General features: G+C 32.6%; 25 non-coding genes across 25 annotated transcripts; all 25 read right to left on the reverse strand.

The window, feature by feature from the left end:
- Positions 1-181: 181 nt before the first annotated feature.
- On the reverse strand, positions 182-254 carry TRNAV-UAC (transfer RNA valine (anticodon UAC)). Its single transcript has one exon. It is a non-coding gene; the product is annotated as a tRNA-Val (tRNA).
- A 197-nt stretch (positions 255-451) lies between these two features.
- Positions 452-524, reverse strand: TRNAV-UAC (transfer RNA valine (anticodon UAC)). The gene has a single exon. It is a non-coding gene; the product is annotated as a tRNA-Val (tRNA).
- Positions 525-1,141: 617 nt separating this feature from the next.
- TRNAV-UAC (transfer RNA valine (anticodon UAC)) lies at positions 1,142-1,214 on the reverse strand. Its single transcript has one exon. It is a non-coding gene; the product is annotated as a tRNA-Val (tRNA).
- Positions 1,215-1,491: 277 nt separating this feature from the next.
- On the reverse strand, positions 1,492-1,564 carry TRNAV-UAC (transfer RNA valine (anticodon UAC)). Its single transcript has one exon. It is a non-coding gene; the product is annotated as a tRNA-Val (tRNA).
- Positions 1,565-2,177: 613 nt separating this feature from the next.
- Positions 2,178-2,250, reverse strand: TRNAV-AAC (transfer RNA valine (anticodon AAC)). The gene has a single exon. It is a non-coding gene; the product is annotated as a tRNA-Val (tRNA).
- Positions 2,251-2,663: 413 nt separating this feature from the next.
- On the reverse strand, positions 2,664-2,737 carry TRNAV-UAC (transfer RNA valine (anticodon UAC)). Its single transcript has one exon. It is a non-coding gene; the product is annotated as a tRNA-Val (tRNA).
- Positions 2,738-3,014: 277 nt separating this feature from the next.
- On the reverse strand, positions 3,015-3,087 carry TRNAV-UAC (transfer RNA valine (anticodon UAC)). Its single transcript has one exon. It is a non-coding gene; the product is annotated as a tRNA-Val (tRNA).
- A 598-nt stretch (positions 3,088-3,685) lies between these two features.
- On the reverse strand, positions 3,686-3,758 carry TRNAV-UAC (transfer RNA valine (anticodon UAC)). The gene has a single exon. It is a non-coding gene; the product is annotated as a tRNA-Val (tRNA).
- Positions 3,759-4,352: 594 nt separating this feature from the next.
- Positions 4,353-4,425, reverse strand: TRNAV-UAC (transfer RNA valine (anticodon UAC)). Its single transcript has one exon. It is a non-coding gene; the product is annotated as a tRNA-Val (tRNA).
- A 607-nt stretch (positions 4,426-5,032) lies between these two features.
- Positions 5,033-5,105, reverse strand: TRNAV-AAC (transfer RNA valine (anticodon AAC)). The gene has a single exon. It is a non-coding gene; the product is annotated as a tRNA-Val (tRNA).
- A 413-nt stretch (positions 5,106-5,518) lies between these two features.
- On the reverse strand, positions 5,519-5,591 carry TRNAV-UAC (transfer RNA valine (anticodon UAC)). The gene has a single exon. It is a non-coding gene; the product is annotated as a tRNA-Val (tRNA).
- A 277-nt stretch (positions 5,592-5,868) lies between these two features.
- Positions 5,869-5,941, reverse strand: TRNAV-UAC (transfer RNA valine (anticodon UAC)). The gene has a single exon. It is a non-coding gene; the product is annotated as a tRNA-Val (tRNA).
- A 598-nt stretch (positions 5,942-6,539) lies between these two features.
- Positions 6,540-6,612, reverse strand: TRNAV-UAC (transfer RNA valine (anticodon UAC)). The gene has a single exon. It is a non-coding gene; the product is annotated as a tRNA-Val (tRNA).
- A 594-nt stretch (positions 6,613-7,206) lies between these two features.
- Positions 7,207-7,279, reverse strand: TRNAV-UAC (transfer RNA valine (anticodon UAC)). The gene has a single exon. It is a non-coding gene; the product is annotated as a tRNA-Val (tRNA).
- Positions 7,280-7,892: 613 nt separating this feature from the next.
- On the reverse strand, positions 7,893-7,965 carry TRNAV-AAC (transfer RNA valine (anticodon AAC)). The gene has a single exon. It is a non-coding gene; the product is annotated as a tRNA-Val (tRNA).
- Positions 7,966-8,378: 413 nt separating this feature from the next.
- TRNAV-UAC (transfer RNA valine (anticodon UAC)) lies at positions 8,379-8,451 on the reverse strand. The gene has a single exon. It is a non-coding gene; the product is annotated as a tRNA-Val (tRNA).
- Positions 8,452-8,728: 277 nt separating this feature from the next.
- TRNAV-UAC (transfer RNA valine (anticodon UAC)) lies at positions 8,729-8,801 on the reverse strand. The gene has a single exon. It is a non-coding gene; the product is annotated as a tRNA-Val (tRNA).
- Positions 8,802-9,399: 598 nt separating this feature from the next.
- On the reverse strand, positions 9,400-9,472 carry TRNAV-UAC (transfer RNA valine (anticodon UAC)). The gene has a single exon. It is a non-coding gene; the product is annotated as a tRNA-Val (tRNA).
- Positions 9,473-10,057: 585 nt separating this feature from the next.
- TRNAV-UAC (transfer RNA valine (anticodon UAC)) lies at positions 10,058-10,130 on the reverse strand. The gene has a single exon. It is a non-coding gene; the product is annotated as a tRNA-Val (tRNA).
- Positions 10,131-10,743: 613 nt separating this feature from the next.
- Positions 10,744-10,816, reverse strand: TRNAV-AAC (transfer RNA valine (anticodon AAC)). Its single transcript has one exon. It is a non-coding gene; the product is annotated as a tRNA-Val (tRNA).
- A 413-nt stretch (positions 10,817-11,229) lies between these two features.
- Positions 11,230-11,302, reverse strand: TRNAV-UAC (transfer RNA valine (anticodon UAC)). Its single transcript has one exon. It is a non-coding gene; the product is annotated as a tRNA-Val (tRNA).
- A 277-nt stretch (positions 11,303-11,579) lies between these two features.
- TRNAV-UAC (transfer RNA valine (anticodon UAC)) lies at positions 11,580-11,652 on the reverse strand. Its single transcript has one exon. It is a non-coding gene; the product is annotated as a tRNA-Val (tRNA).
- A 598-nt stretch (positions 11,653-12,250) lies between these two features.
- TRNAV-UAC (transfer RNA valine (anticodon UAC)) lies at positions 12,251-12,323 on the reverse strand. The gene has a single exon. It is a non-coding gene; the product is annotated as a tRNA-Val (tRNA).
- Positions 12,324-12,908: 585 nt separating this feature from the next.
- On the reverse strand, positions 12,909-12,981 carry TRNAV-UAC (transfer RNA valine (anticodon UAC)). Its single transcript has one exon. It is a non-coding gene; the product is annotated as a tRNA-Val (tRNA).
- A 613-nt stretch (positions 12,982-13,594) lies between these two features.
- TRNAV-AAC (transfer RNA valine (anticodon AAC)) lies at positions 13,595-13,667 on the reverse strand. The gene has a single exon. It is a non-coding gene; the product is annotated as a tRNA-Val (tRNA).
- Between the last annotated feature and the right edge of the window lie 337 nt (positions 13,668-14,004).

The following is a 14,004-nucleotide window of genomic DNA, read 5'->3' on the forward strand; positions in this document are numbered from 1 at the left end:
GCAGAAATATAATGGGAATTCTCTAAAAAATATTGTTTCTACAACTTGTTCTTTCCCATTTTAATGAATAATCTACACAGTATTTATCTAATCTCAATTTCAACCTACTCGTCAACTTTTCATCAAGAACCTTTGTAAATGAGAAGCACACTTTACTTACAAATTTTTAAGAGAAAACCAATGGTTTCACTGGGGATCGAACCCAGGACCTTCTGCGTGTAAAGCAAACGTGATAACCACTACACTATGAAACTTGCAATTTTAATTACATATAGCAGAAATATAATGGGAATTCTCTAAAAAAAATTCTACAACTTGTTCTTTCCCATTTTAATGAATAATCTACACAGTATTTATCTAATCTCAATTTCAACCTACTCGTCAACTTTTCATCAAGAACCTTTGTAAATGAGAAGCACACTTTACTTACAAATTTTTAAAAGAAAACCAATGGTTTCACTGGGGATCGAACCCAGGACCTTCTGCGTGTAAAGCAGACGTGATAACCACTACACTATGAAACCTCACTAGGTGTTCAATTTTATGGCATACCATCAGAAATATAGACCTCAACATGGCCAGTATTTATGCACGAACCTTTTGTCAAATACTGGTTATATCAGCATTTTAAAAAACAATGCATTCTTTACACTTTTGCCTGGAGTTCAGCAAATGTTACATGCAACTGTTATATAACTCTATGTATTTTAATGGATAGCGAGTGTGTATGGTCATTAATACATTTTTAGGAATAAGCACATCTGAAGAATCACTGTAAATCCACCTGAGCATTGTCAGTTTGAATACATGAACTTGGAAATTCAAAGTCTCTTTCCTCTTTTTCAATTGTTATTTCAGGAAGCTTTGGATATATTTATTATTGATTGTATTTTTTTAGCTCATTCGGTCATTATTAAAAGTGGGAACCACAACCCAAACTTGCAATTTTAATTGCATATAGCAGAAATATAATGGGAATTCTCTAAAAAATATTGTTTCTACAACTTGTTCTTTCCCATTTTAATGAATAATCTACACAGTATTTATCTAATCTCAATTTCAACCTACTCGTCAACTTTTCATCAAGAACCTTTGTAAATGAGAAGCACACTTTACTTACAAATTTTTAAGAGAAAACCAATGGTTTCACTGGGGATCGAACCCAGGACTTTCTGCGTGTAAAGCAGACGTGATAACCACTACACTATGAAACCTCACTAGATGTTTAATTTTGTGGCCTACCATCAGAAAAATAGACCTCAACATGGCCAACATTTGAATTAAAATGGTCAACATTTTAATTACATATAGCAGAAATATAATGGGAATTCTCTAAAAAATATTGTTTCTACAACTTGTTCTTTCCCATTTTAATGAATAATCTACACAGTATTTATCTAATCTCAATTTCAACCTACTCGTCAACTTTTCATCAAGAACCTTTGTAAATGAGAAGCACACTTTACTTACAAATTTTTAAAAGAAAACCAATGGTTTCACTGGGGATCGAACCCAGGACCTTCTGCATGTAAAGCAGACGTGATAACCACTACACTATGAAACCTCACTAGATGTTCAACTTTGTGGCATACCATCAGAAATATAGACCTCAACATGGCCAGTATTTATGCACGAACCTTTTGTCAAATACTGGTTATATCAGCATTTTAAAAAACAATGCATTCTTTACACTTTTGCCTGGAGTTCATCAAATGTTACATTCAACTGTTATATAACTCTATGTATTTTAATGGATAGCGAGTGTGTATGGTCATTAATACATTTTTAGGAATAAGCACATCTGAAGAATCACTGTAAATCCACCTGAGCATTGTCAGTTTGAATACATGAACTTGGAAATTCAAAGTCTCTTTCCTCTTTTTCAATTGTTATTTCAGGAAGCTTTGGATATATTTATTATTGATTGTATTTTTTTAGCTCATTCGGTCATTATTAAAAGTGGGAACCACAACCCAAACTTGCAATTTTAATTACATATAGCAGAAATATAATGGGAATTCTCTAAAAAAAATTCTACAACTTGTTCTTTCCCATTTTAATGAATAATCTACACAGTATTTATCTAATCTCAATTTCAACCTACTCGTCAACTTTTCATCAAGAACCTTTGTAAATGAGAAGCACACTTTACTTACAAATTTTTAAGAGAAAACCAATGGTTTCACTGGGGATCGAACCCAGGACCTTCTGCGTGTTAAGCAGACGTGATAACCACTACACTATGAAACCTCACTAGATGTTTAATTTTGTGGCATACCATCAGAAAAATAGACCTCAACATGGCCAACATTTGAATACAGTTTGAATACATGAACTTGGAAATTCAAAGTCTCTTTCCTCTTTTCAATTGTTATTTCAGGAAGCTTTGGATATATTTATTATTGATTGTATTTTTTTAGCTCATTCGGTCATTATTAAAAGTGGGAACCACAACCCAAACTTGCAATTTTAATTACATATAGCAGAAATATAATGGGAATTCTCTAAAAAATATTGTTTCTACAACTTGTTCTTTCCCATTTTAATGAATAATCTACACAGTATTTATCTAATCTCAATTTCAACCTACTCGTCAACTTTTCATCAAGAACCTTTGTAAATGAGAAGCACACTTTACTTACAAATTTTTAAGAGAAAACCAATGGTTTCACTGGGGATCGAAACCCAGGACCTTCTGCGTGTAAAGCAGACGTGATAACCACTACACTATGAAACTTCACTAGATGTTTAATTTTGTGGCCTACCATCAGAAAAATAGACCTCAACATGGCCAACATTTGAATTAAAATGGTCAACATTTTAATTACATATAGCAGAAATATAATGGGAATTCTCTAAAAAATATTGTTTCTACAACTTGTTCTTTCCCATTTTAATGAATAATCTACACAGTATTTATCTAATCTCAATTTCAACCTACTCGTCAACTTTTCATCAAAAACCTTTGTAAATGAGAAGCACACTTTACTTACAAATTTTTAAAAGAAAACCAATGGTTTCACTGGGGATCGAACCCAGGACCTTCGGCGTGTAAAGCAGACGTGATAACCACTACACTATGAAACCTCACTAGGTGTTCAATTTTATGGCATACCATCAGAAATATAGACCTCAACATGGCCAGTCAAATACTGGTTATATCAGCATTTTAAAAAACAATGCATTCTTTACACTTTTGCCTGGAGTTCATCAAATGTTACATGCAACTTTTATATAACTCTATGTATTTTAATGGATAGCGAGTGTGGATGGTCATTAATACATTTTTAGGAATAAGCACATCTGAAGAATCACTGTAAATCCACCTGAGCATTGTCAGTTTGAATACATGAACTTGGAAATTCAAAGTCTCTAACCTCTTTTTCAATTGTTATTTCAGGAAGCTTTGGATATATTGTATTATTGATTGTATTTTTTTAGCTCATTCGGTCATTCTTAAAAGTGGGAACTACAACCCAAACTTGCAATTTTAATTACATATAGCAGAAATATAATGGGAATTCTCTAAAAAAAACTTGTTTCTACAACTTGTTCTTTCCCATTTTAATGAATAATCTACACAGTATTTATCTAATCTCAATTTCAACCTACTCGTCAACTTTTCATCAAGAGCCTTTGTAAATGAGAAGCACATTTTAATTACAAATTTTTAAAAGTATATCAATGGTTTCACTGGGGATCGAACCCAGGACCTTCTGCGTGTAAAGCACACGTGATAACCACTACACTATGAAACCTCACTAGATGTTCAATTTTGTGGCATACCATCAGAAATATAGACCTCAACATGGCCAGTATTTATGCACGAACCTTTTCTCAAATACTGGTTATATCAGCATTTTAAAAAACAATGCATTCTTTACACTTTTGCCTGGAGTTCAGCAAATGTTACATGCAACTTTTATATAACTCTATGTATTTTAATGGATAGCGAGTGTGGATGGTCATTAATACATTTTTAGGAATAAGCACATCTGAAGAATCACTGTAAATCCACCTGAGCATTGTCAGTTTGAATACATGAGCTTGGAAATTCAAAGTCTCTTTCCTGTTTTTCAATTGTTATTTCAGGAAGCTTTGGATATATTTATTATTGATTGTATTTTTTTAGCTCATTCGGTCATTATTAAAAGTGGGAACCACAACCCAAACTTGCAATTTTAATTACATATAGCAGAAATATAATGGGAATTCTCTAAAAAAAATGTCTACAACTTGTTCAACTTGTTCTATTTATCTAATCGCAATTTCAACCTACTCGTCAACTTTTCATCAAGAACCTTTGTAAATGAGAAGCACACTTTACTTACAAATTTTTAAAAGAAAACCAATGGTTTCACTGGGGATCGAACCCAGGACCTTCTGCATGTAAAGCAGACGTGATAACCACTACACTATGAAACCTCACTAGATGTTCAACTTTGTGGCATACCATCAGAAATATAGACCTCAACATGGCCAGTATTTATGCACGAACCTTTTGTCAAATACTGGTTATATCAGCATTTTAAAAAACAATGCATTCTTTACACTTTTGCCTGGAGTTCATCAAATGTTACATTCAACTGTTATATAACTCTATGTATTTTAATGGATAGCGAGTGTGTATGGTCATTAATACATTTTTAGGAATAAGCACATCTGAAGAATCACTGTAAATCCACCTGAGCATTGTCAGTTTGAATACATGAACTTGGAAATTCAAAGTCTCTTTCCTCTTTTTCAATTGTTATTTCAGGAAGCTTTGGATATATTTATTATTGATTGTATTTTTTTAGCTCATTCGGTCATTATTAAAAGTGGGAACCACAACCCAAACTTGCAATTTTAATTACATATAGCAGAAATATAATGGGAATTCTCTAAAAAAAATTCTACAACTTGTTCTTTCCCATTTTAATGAATAATCTACACAGTATTTATCTAATCTCAATCTACTCGTCAACTTTTCATCAAGAACCTTTGTAAATGAGAAGCACACTTTACTTACAAATTTTTAAGAGAAAACCAATGGTTTCACTGGGGATCGAACCCAGGACCTTCTGCGTGTTAAGCAGACGTGATAACCACTACACTATGAAACCTCACTAGATGTTTAATTTTGTGGCATACCATCAGAAAAATAGACCTCAACATGGCCAACATTTGAATACAGTTTGAATACATGAACTTGGAAATTCAAAGTCTCTTTCCTCTTTTCAATTGTTATTTCAGGAAGCTTTGGATATATTTATTATTGATTGTATTTTTTTAGCTCATTCGGTCATTATTAAAAGTGGGAACCACAACCCAAACTTGCAATTTTAATTACATATAGCAGGAATATAATGGGAATTCTCTAAAAAATATTGTTTCTACAACTTGTTCTTTCCCATTTTAATGAATAATCTACACAGTATTTATCTAATCTCAATTTCAACCTACTCGTCAACTTTTCATCAAGAACCTTTGTAAATGAGAAGCACACTTTACTTACAAATTTTTAAGAGAAAACCAATGGTTTCACTGGGGATCGAACCCAGGACCTTCTGCGTGTAAAGCAGACGTGATAACCACTACACTATGAAACTTCACTAGATGTTTAATTTTGTGGCCTACCATCAGAAAAATAGACCTCAACATGGCCAACATTTGAATTAAAATGGTCAACATTTTAATTACATATAGCAGAAATATAATGGGAATTCTCTAAAAAATATTGTTTCTACAACTTGTTCTTTCCCATTTTAATGAATAATCTACACAGTATTTATCTAATCTCAATTTCAACCTACTCGTCAACTTTTCATCAAGAACCTTTGTAAATGAGAAGCACACTTTACTTACAAATTTTTAAAAGAAAACCAATGGTTTCACTGGGGATCGAACCCAGGACCTTCGGCGTGTAAAGCAGACGTGATAACCACTACACTATGAAACCTCACTAGGTGTTCAATTTTATGGCATACCATCAGAAATATAGACCTCAACATGGCCAGTCAAATACTGGTTATATCAGCATTTTAAAAAACAATGCATTCTTTACACTTTTGCCTGGAGTTCATCAAATGTTACATGCAACTTTTATATAACTCTATGTATTTTAATGGATAGCGAGTGTGGATGGTCATTAATACATTTTTAGGAATAAGCACATCTGAAGAATCACTGTAAATCCACCTGAGCATTGTCAGTTTGAATACATGAACTTGGAAATTCAAAGTCTCTAACCTCTTTTTCAATTGTTATTTCAGGAAGCTTTGGATATATTGTATTATTGATTGTATTTTTTTAGCTCATTCGGTCATTCTTAAAAGTGGGAACTACAACCCAAACTTGCAATTTTAATTACATATAGCAGAAATATAATGGGAATTCTCTAAAAAAAACTTGTTTCTACAACTTGTTCTTTCCCATTTTAATGAATAATCTACACAGTATTTATCTAATCTCAATTTCAACCTACTCGTCAACTTTTCATCAAGAGCCTTTGTAAATGAGAAGCACATTTTAATTACAAATTTTTAAAAGTATACCAATGGTTTCACTGGGGATCGAACCCAGGACCTTCTGCGTGTAAAGCACACGTGATAACCACTACACTATGAAACCTCACTAGATGTTCAATTTTGTGGCATACCATCAGAAATATAGACCTCAACATGGCCAGTATTTATGCACGAACCTTTTCTCAAATACTGGTTATATCAGCATTTTAAAAAACAATGCATTCTTTACACTTTTGCCTGGAGTTCAGCAAATGTTACATGCAACTTTTATATAACTCTATGTATTTTAATGGATAGCGAGTGTGGATGGTCATTAATACATTTTTAGGAATAAGCACATCTGAAGAATCACTGTAAATCCACCTGAGCATTGTCAGTTTGAATACATGAGCTTGGAAATTCAAAGTCTCTTTCCTGTTTTTCAATTGTTATTTCAGGAAGCTTTGGATATATTTATTATTGATTGTATTTTTTTAGCTCATTCGGTCATTATTAAAAGTGGGAACCACAACCCAAACTTGCAATTTTAATTACATATAGCAGAAATATAATGGGAATTCTCTAAAAAAAATGTCTACAACTTGTTCAACTTGTTCTATTTATCTAATCGCAATTTCAACCTACTCGTCAACTTTTCATCAAGAACCTTTGTAAATGAGAAGCACACTTTACTTACAAATTTTTAAAAGAAAACCAATGGTTTCACTGGGGATCGAACCCAGGACCTTCTGCATGTAAAGCAGACGTGATAACCACTACACTATGAAACCTCACTAGATGTTCAACTTTGTGGCATACCATCAGAAATATAGACCTCAACATGGCCAGTATTTATGCACGAACCTTTTGTCAAATACTGGTTATATCAGCATTTTAAAAAACAATGCATTCTTTACACTTTTGCCTGGAGTTCATCAAATGTTACATTCAACTGTTATATAACTCTATGTATTTTAATGGATAGCGAGTGTGTATGGTCATTAATACATTTTTAGGAATAAGCACATCTGAAGAATCACTGTAAATCCACCTGAGCATTGTCAGTTTGAATACATGAACTTGGAAATTCAAAGTCTCTTTCCTCTTTTTCAATTGTTATTTCAGGAAGCTTTGGATATATTTATTATTGATTGTATTTTTTTAGCTCATTCGGTCATTATTAAAAGTGGGAACCACAACCCAAACTTGCAATTTTAATTACATATAGCAGAAATATAATGGGAATTCTCTAAAAAAAATTCTACAACTTGTTCTTTCCCATTTTAATGAATAATCTACACAGTATTTATCTAATCTCAATTTCAACCTACTCGTCAACTTTTCATCAAGAACCTTTGTAAATGAGAAGCACACTTTACTTACAAATTTTTAAGAGAAAACCAATGGTTTCACTGGGGATCGAACCCAGGACCTTCTGCGTGTTAAGCAGACGTGATAACCACTACACTATGAAACCTCACTAGATGTTTAATTTTGTGGCATACCATCAGAAAAATAGACCTCAACATGGCCAACATTTGAATACAGTTTGAATACATGAACTTGGAAATTCAAAGTCTCTTTCCTCTTTTCAATTGTTATTTCAGGAAGCTTTGGATATATTTATTATTGATTGTATTTTTTTAGCTCATTCGGTCATTATTAAAAGTGGGAACCACAACCCAAACTTGCAATTTTAATTACATATAGCAGGAATATAATGGGAATTCTCTAAAAAATATTGTTTCTACAACTTGTTCTTTCCCATTTTAATGAAAATTCTACACAGTATTTATCTAATCTCAATTTCAACCTACTCGTCAACTTTTCATCAAGAACCTTTGTAAATGAGAAGCACACTTTACTTACAAATTTTTAAGAGAAAACCAATGGTTTCACTGGGGATCGAACCCAGGACCTTCTGCGTGTAAAGCAGACGTGATAACCACTACACTATGAAACTTCACTAGATGTTTAATTTTGTGGCCTACCATCAGAAAAATAGACCTCAACATGGCCAACATTTGAATTAAAATGGTCAACATTTTAATTACATATAGCAGAAATATAATGGGAATTCTCTAAAAAATATTGTTTCTACAACTTGTTCTTTCCCATTTTAATGAATAATCTACACAGTATTTATCTAATCTCAATTTCAACCTACTCGTCAACTTTTCATCAAGAACCTTTGTAAATGAGAAGCACACTTTACTTACAAATTTTTAAAAGAAAACCAATGGTTTCACTGGGGATCGAACCCAGGACCTTCGGCGTGTAAAGCAGACGTGATAACCACTACACTATGAAACCTCACTAGGTGTTCAATTTTATGGCATACCATCAGAAATATAGACCTCAACATGGCCAGTCAAATACTGGTTATATCAGCATTTTAAAAAACAATGCATTCTTTACACTTTTGCCTGGAGTTCATCAAATGTTACATGCAACTTTTATATAACTCTATGTATTTTAATGGATAGCGAGTGTGGATGGTCATTAATACATTTTTAGGAATAAGCACATCTGAAGAATCACTGTAAATCCACCTGAGCATTGTCAGTTTGAATACATGAACTTGGAAATTCAAAGTCTCTAACCTCTTTTTCAATTGTTATTTCAGGAAGCTTTGGATATATTGTATTATTGATTGTATTTTTTTAGCTCATTCGGTCATTCTTAAAAGTGGGAACTACAACCCAAACTTGCAATTTTAATTACATATAGCAGAAATATAATGGGAATTTTCTAAAAAAAACTTGTTTCTACAACTTGTTCTTTCCCATTTTAATGAATAATCTACACAGTATTTATCTAATCTCAATTTCAACCTACTCGTCAACTTTTCATCAAGAGCCTTTGTAAATGAGAAGCACATTTTAATTACAAATTTTTAAAAGTATACCAATGGTTTCACTGGGGATCGAACCCAGGACCTTCTGCGTGTAAAGCACACGTGATAACCACTACACTATGAAACCTCACTAGATGTTCAATTTTGTGGCATACCATCAGAAATATAGACCTCAACATGGCCAGTATTTATGCACGAACCTTTTCTCAAATACTGGTTATATCAGCATTTTAAAAAACAATGCATTCTTTACACTTTTGCCTGGAGTTCAGCAAATGTTACATGCAACTTTTATATAACTCTATGTATTTTAATGGATAGCGAGTGTGGATGGTCATTAATACATTTTTAGGAATAAGCACATCTGAAGAATCACTGTAAATCCACCTGAGCATTGTCAGTTTGAATACATGAGCTTGGAAATTCAAAGTCTCTTTCCTGTTTTTCAATTGTTATTTCAGGAAGCTTTGGATATATTTATTATTGATTGTATTTTTTTAGCTCATTCGGTCATTATTAAAAGTGGGAACCACAACCCAAACTTGCAATTTTAATTACATATAGCAGAAATATAATGGGAATTCTCTAAAAAAAATGTCTACAACTTGTTCTATTTATCTAATCGCAATTTCAACCTACTCGTCAACTTTTCATCAAGAACCTTTGTAAATGAGAAGCACACTTTACTTACAAATTTTTAAAAGAAAACCAATGGTTTCACTGGGGATCGAACCCAGGACCTTCTGCATGTAAAGCAGACGTGATAACCACTACACTATGAAACCTCACTAGATGTTCAACTTTGTGGCATACCATCAGAAATATAGACCTCAACATGGCCAGTATTTATGCACGAACCTTTTGTCAAATACTGGTTATATCAGCATTTTAAAAAACAATGCATTCTTTACACTTTTGCCTGGAGTTCATCAAATGTTACATTCAACTGTTATATAACTCTATGTATTTTAATGGATAGCGAGTGTGTATGGTCATTAATACATTTTTAGGAATAAGCACATCTGAAGAATCACTGTAAATCCACCTGAGCATTGTCAGTTTGAATACATGAACTTGGAAATTCAAAGTCTCTTTCCTCTTTTTCAATTGTTATTTCAGGAAGCTTTGGATATATTTATTATTGATTGTATTTTTTTAGCTCATTCGGTCATTATTAAAAGTGGGAACCACAACCCAAACTTGCAATTTTAATTACATATAGCAGAAATATAATGGGAATTCTCTAAAAAAAATTCTACAACTTGTTCTTTCCCATTTTAATGAATAATCTACACAGTATTTATCTAATCTCAATTTCAACCTACTCGTCAACTTTTCATCAAGAACCTTTGTAAATGAGAAGCACACTTTACTTACAAATTTTTAAGAGAAAACCAATGGTTTCACTGGGGATCGAACCCAGGACCTTCTGCGTGTTAAGCAGACGTGATAACCACTACACTATGAAACCTCACTAGATGTTTAATTTTGTGGCATACCATCAGAAAAATAGACCTCAACATGGCCAACATTTGAATACAGTTTGAATACATGAACTTGGAAATTCAAAGTCTCTTTCCTCTTTTCAATTGTTATTTCAGGAAGCTTTGGATATATTTATTATTGATTGTATTTTTTTAGCTCATTCGGTCATTATTAAAAGTGGGAACCACAACCCAAACTTGCAATTTTAATTACATATAGCAGGAATATAATGGGAATTCTCTAAAAAATATTGTTTCTACAACTTGTTCTTTCCCATTTTAATGAATAATCTACACAGTATTTATCTAATCTCAATTTCAACCTACTCGTCAACTTTTCATCAAGAATCTTTGTAAATGAGAAGCACACTTTACTTACAAATTTTTAAGAGAAAACCAATGGTTTCACTGGGGATCGAACCCAGGACCTTCTGCGTGTAAAGCAGACGTGATAACCACTACACTATGAAACTTCACTAGATGTTTAATTTTGTGGCCTACCATCAGAAAAATAGACCTCAACATGGCCAACATTTGAATTAAAATGGTCAACATTTTAATTACATATAGCAGAAATATAATGGGAATTCTCTAAAAAATATTGTTTCTACAACTTGTTCTTTCCCATTTTAATGAATAATCTACACAGTATTTATCTAATCTCAATTTCAACCTACTCGTCAACTTTTCATCAAGAACCTTTGTAAATGAGAAGCACACTTTACTTACAAATTTTTAAAAGAAAACCAATGGTTTCACTGGGGATCGAACCCAGGACCTTCGGCGTGTAAAGCAGACGTGATAACCACTACACTATGAAACCTCACTAGGTGTTCAATTTTATGGCATACCATCAGAAATATAGACCTCAACATGGCCAGTCAAATACTGGTTATATCAGCATTTTAAAAAACAATGCATTCTTTACACTTTTGCCTGGAGTTCATCAAATGTTACATGCAACTTTTATATAACTCTATGTATTTTAATGGATAGCGAGTGTGGATGGTCATTAATACATTTTTAGGAATAAGCACATCTGAAGAATCACTGTAAATCCACCTGAGCATTGTCAGTTTGAATACATGAACTTGGAAATTCAAAGTCTCTAACCTCTTTTTCAATTGTTATTTCAGGAAGCTTTGGATATATTGTATTATTGATTGTATTTTTTTAGCTCATTCGGTCATTCTTAAAAGTGGGAACTACAACCCAAACTTGCAATTTTAATTACATATAGCAGAAATATAATGGGAATTTTCTAAAAAAAACTTGTTTCTACAACTTGTTCTTTCCCATTTTAATGAATAATCTACACAGTATTTATCTAATCTCAATTTCAACCTACTCGTCAACTTTTCATCAAGAGCCTTTGTAAATGAGAAGCACATTTTAATTACAAATTTTTAAAAGTATACCAATGGTTTCACTGGGGATCGAACCCAGGACCTTCTGCGTGTAAAGCACACGTGATAACCACTACACTATGAAACCTCACTAGATGTTCAATTTTGTGGCATACCATCAGAAATATAGACCTCAACATGGCCAGTATTTATGCACGAACCTTTTCTCAAATACTGGTTATATCAGCATTTTAAAAAACAATGCATTCTTTACACTTTTGCCTGGAGTTCAGCAAATGTTACATGCAACTTTTATATAACTCTATGTATTTTAATGGATAGCGAGTGTGGATGGTCATTAATACATTTTTAGGAATAAGCACATCTGAAGAATCACTGTAAATCCACCTGAGCATTGTCAGTTTGAATACATGAGCTTGGAAATTCAAAGTCTCTTTCCTGTTTTTCAATTGTTATTTCAGGAAGCTTTGGATATATTTATTATTGATTGTATTTTTTTAGCTCATTCGGTCATTATTAAAAGTGGGAACCACAACCCAAACTTGCAATTTTAATTACATATAGCAGAAATATAATGGGAATTCTCTAAAAAAAATGTCTACAACTTGTTCTATTTATCTAATCGCAATTTCAACCTACTCGTCAACTTTTCATCAAGAACCTTTGTAAATGAGAAGCACACTTTACTTACAAATTTTTAAAAGAAAACCAATGGTTTCACTGGGGATCGAACCCAGGACCTTCTGCATGTAAAGCAGACGTGATAACCACTACACTATGAAACCTCACTAGATGTTCAACTTTGTGGCATACCATCAGAAATATAGACCTCAACATGGCCAGTATTTATGCACGAACCTTTTGTCAAATACTGGTTATATCAGCATTTTAAAAAACAATGCATTCTTTACACTTTTGCCTGGAGTTCATCAAATGTTACATTCAACTGTTATATAACTCTATGTATTTTAATGGATAGCGAGTGTGTATGGTCATTAATACATTTTTAGGAATAAGCACATCTGAAGAATCACTGTAAATCCACCTGAGCATTGTCAGTTTGAATACATGAACTTGGAAATTCAAAGTCTCTTTCCTCTTTTTCAATTGTTATTTCAGGAAGCTTTGGATATATTTATTATTGATTGTATTTTTTTAGCTCATTCGGTCATTATTAAAAGTGGGAACCACAACCCAAACTTGCAATTTTAATTACATATAGCAGAAATATAATGGGAATTCTCTAAAAAAAATTCTACAACTTGTTCTTTCCCATTTTAATGAATAATCTACACAGTATTTATCTAATCTCAATTTCAACCTACTCGTCAACTTTTCATCAAGAACCTTTGTAAATGAGAAGCACACTTTACTTACAAATTTTTAAGAGAAAACCAATGGTTTCACTGGGGATCGAACCCAGGACCTTCTGCGTGTTAAGCAGACGTGATAACCACTACACTATGAAACCTCACTAGATGTTTAATTTTGTGGCATACCATCAGAAAAATAGACCTCAACATGGCCAACATTTGAATACAGTTTGAATACATGAACTTGGAAATTCAAAGTCTCTTTCCTCTTTTCAATTGTTATTTCAGGAAGCTTTGGATATATTTATTATTGATTGTATTTTTTTAGCTCATTCGGTCATTATTAAAAGTGGGAACCACAACCCAAACTTGCAATTTTAATTACATATAGCAGGAATATAATGGGAATTCTCTAAAAAATATTGTTTCTACAACTTGTTCTTTCCCATTTTAATGAATAATCTACACAGTATTTATCTAATCTCAATTTCAACC

Source organism: Pelobates fuscus, chromosome 12, assembly GCF_036172605.1.
Source record: "Pelobates fuscus isolate aPelFus1 chromosome 12, aPelFus1.pri, whole genome shotgun sequence".
NCBI classification, from domain to species: domain Eukaryota; kingdom Metazoa; phylum Chordata; class Amphibia; order Anura; family Pelobatidae; genus Pelobates; species Pelobates fuscus.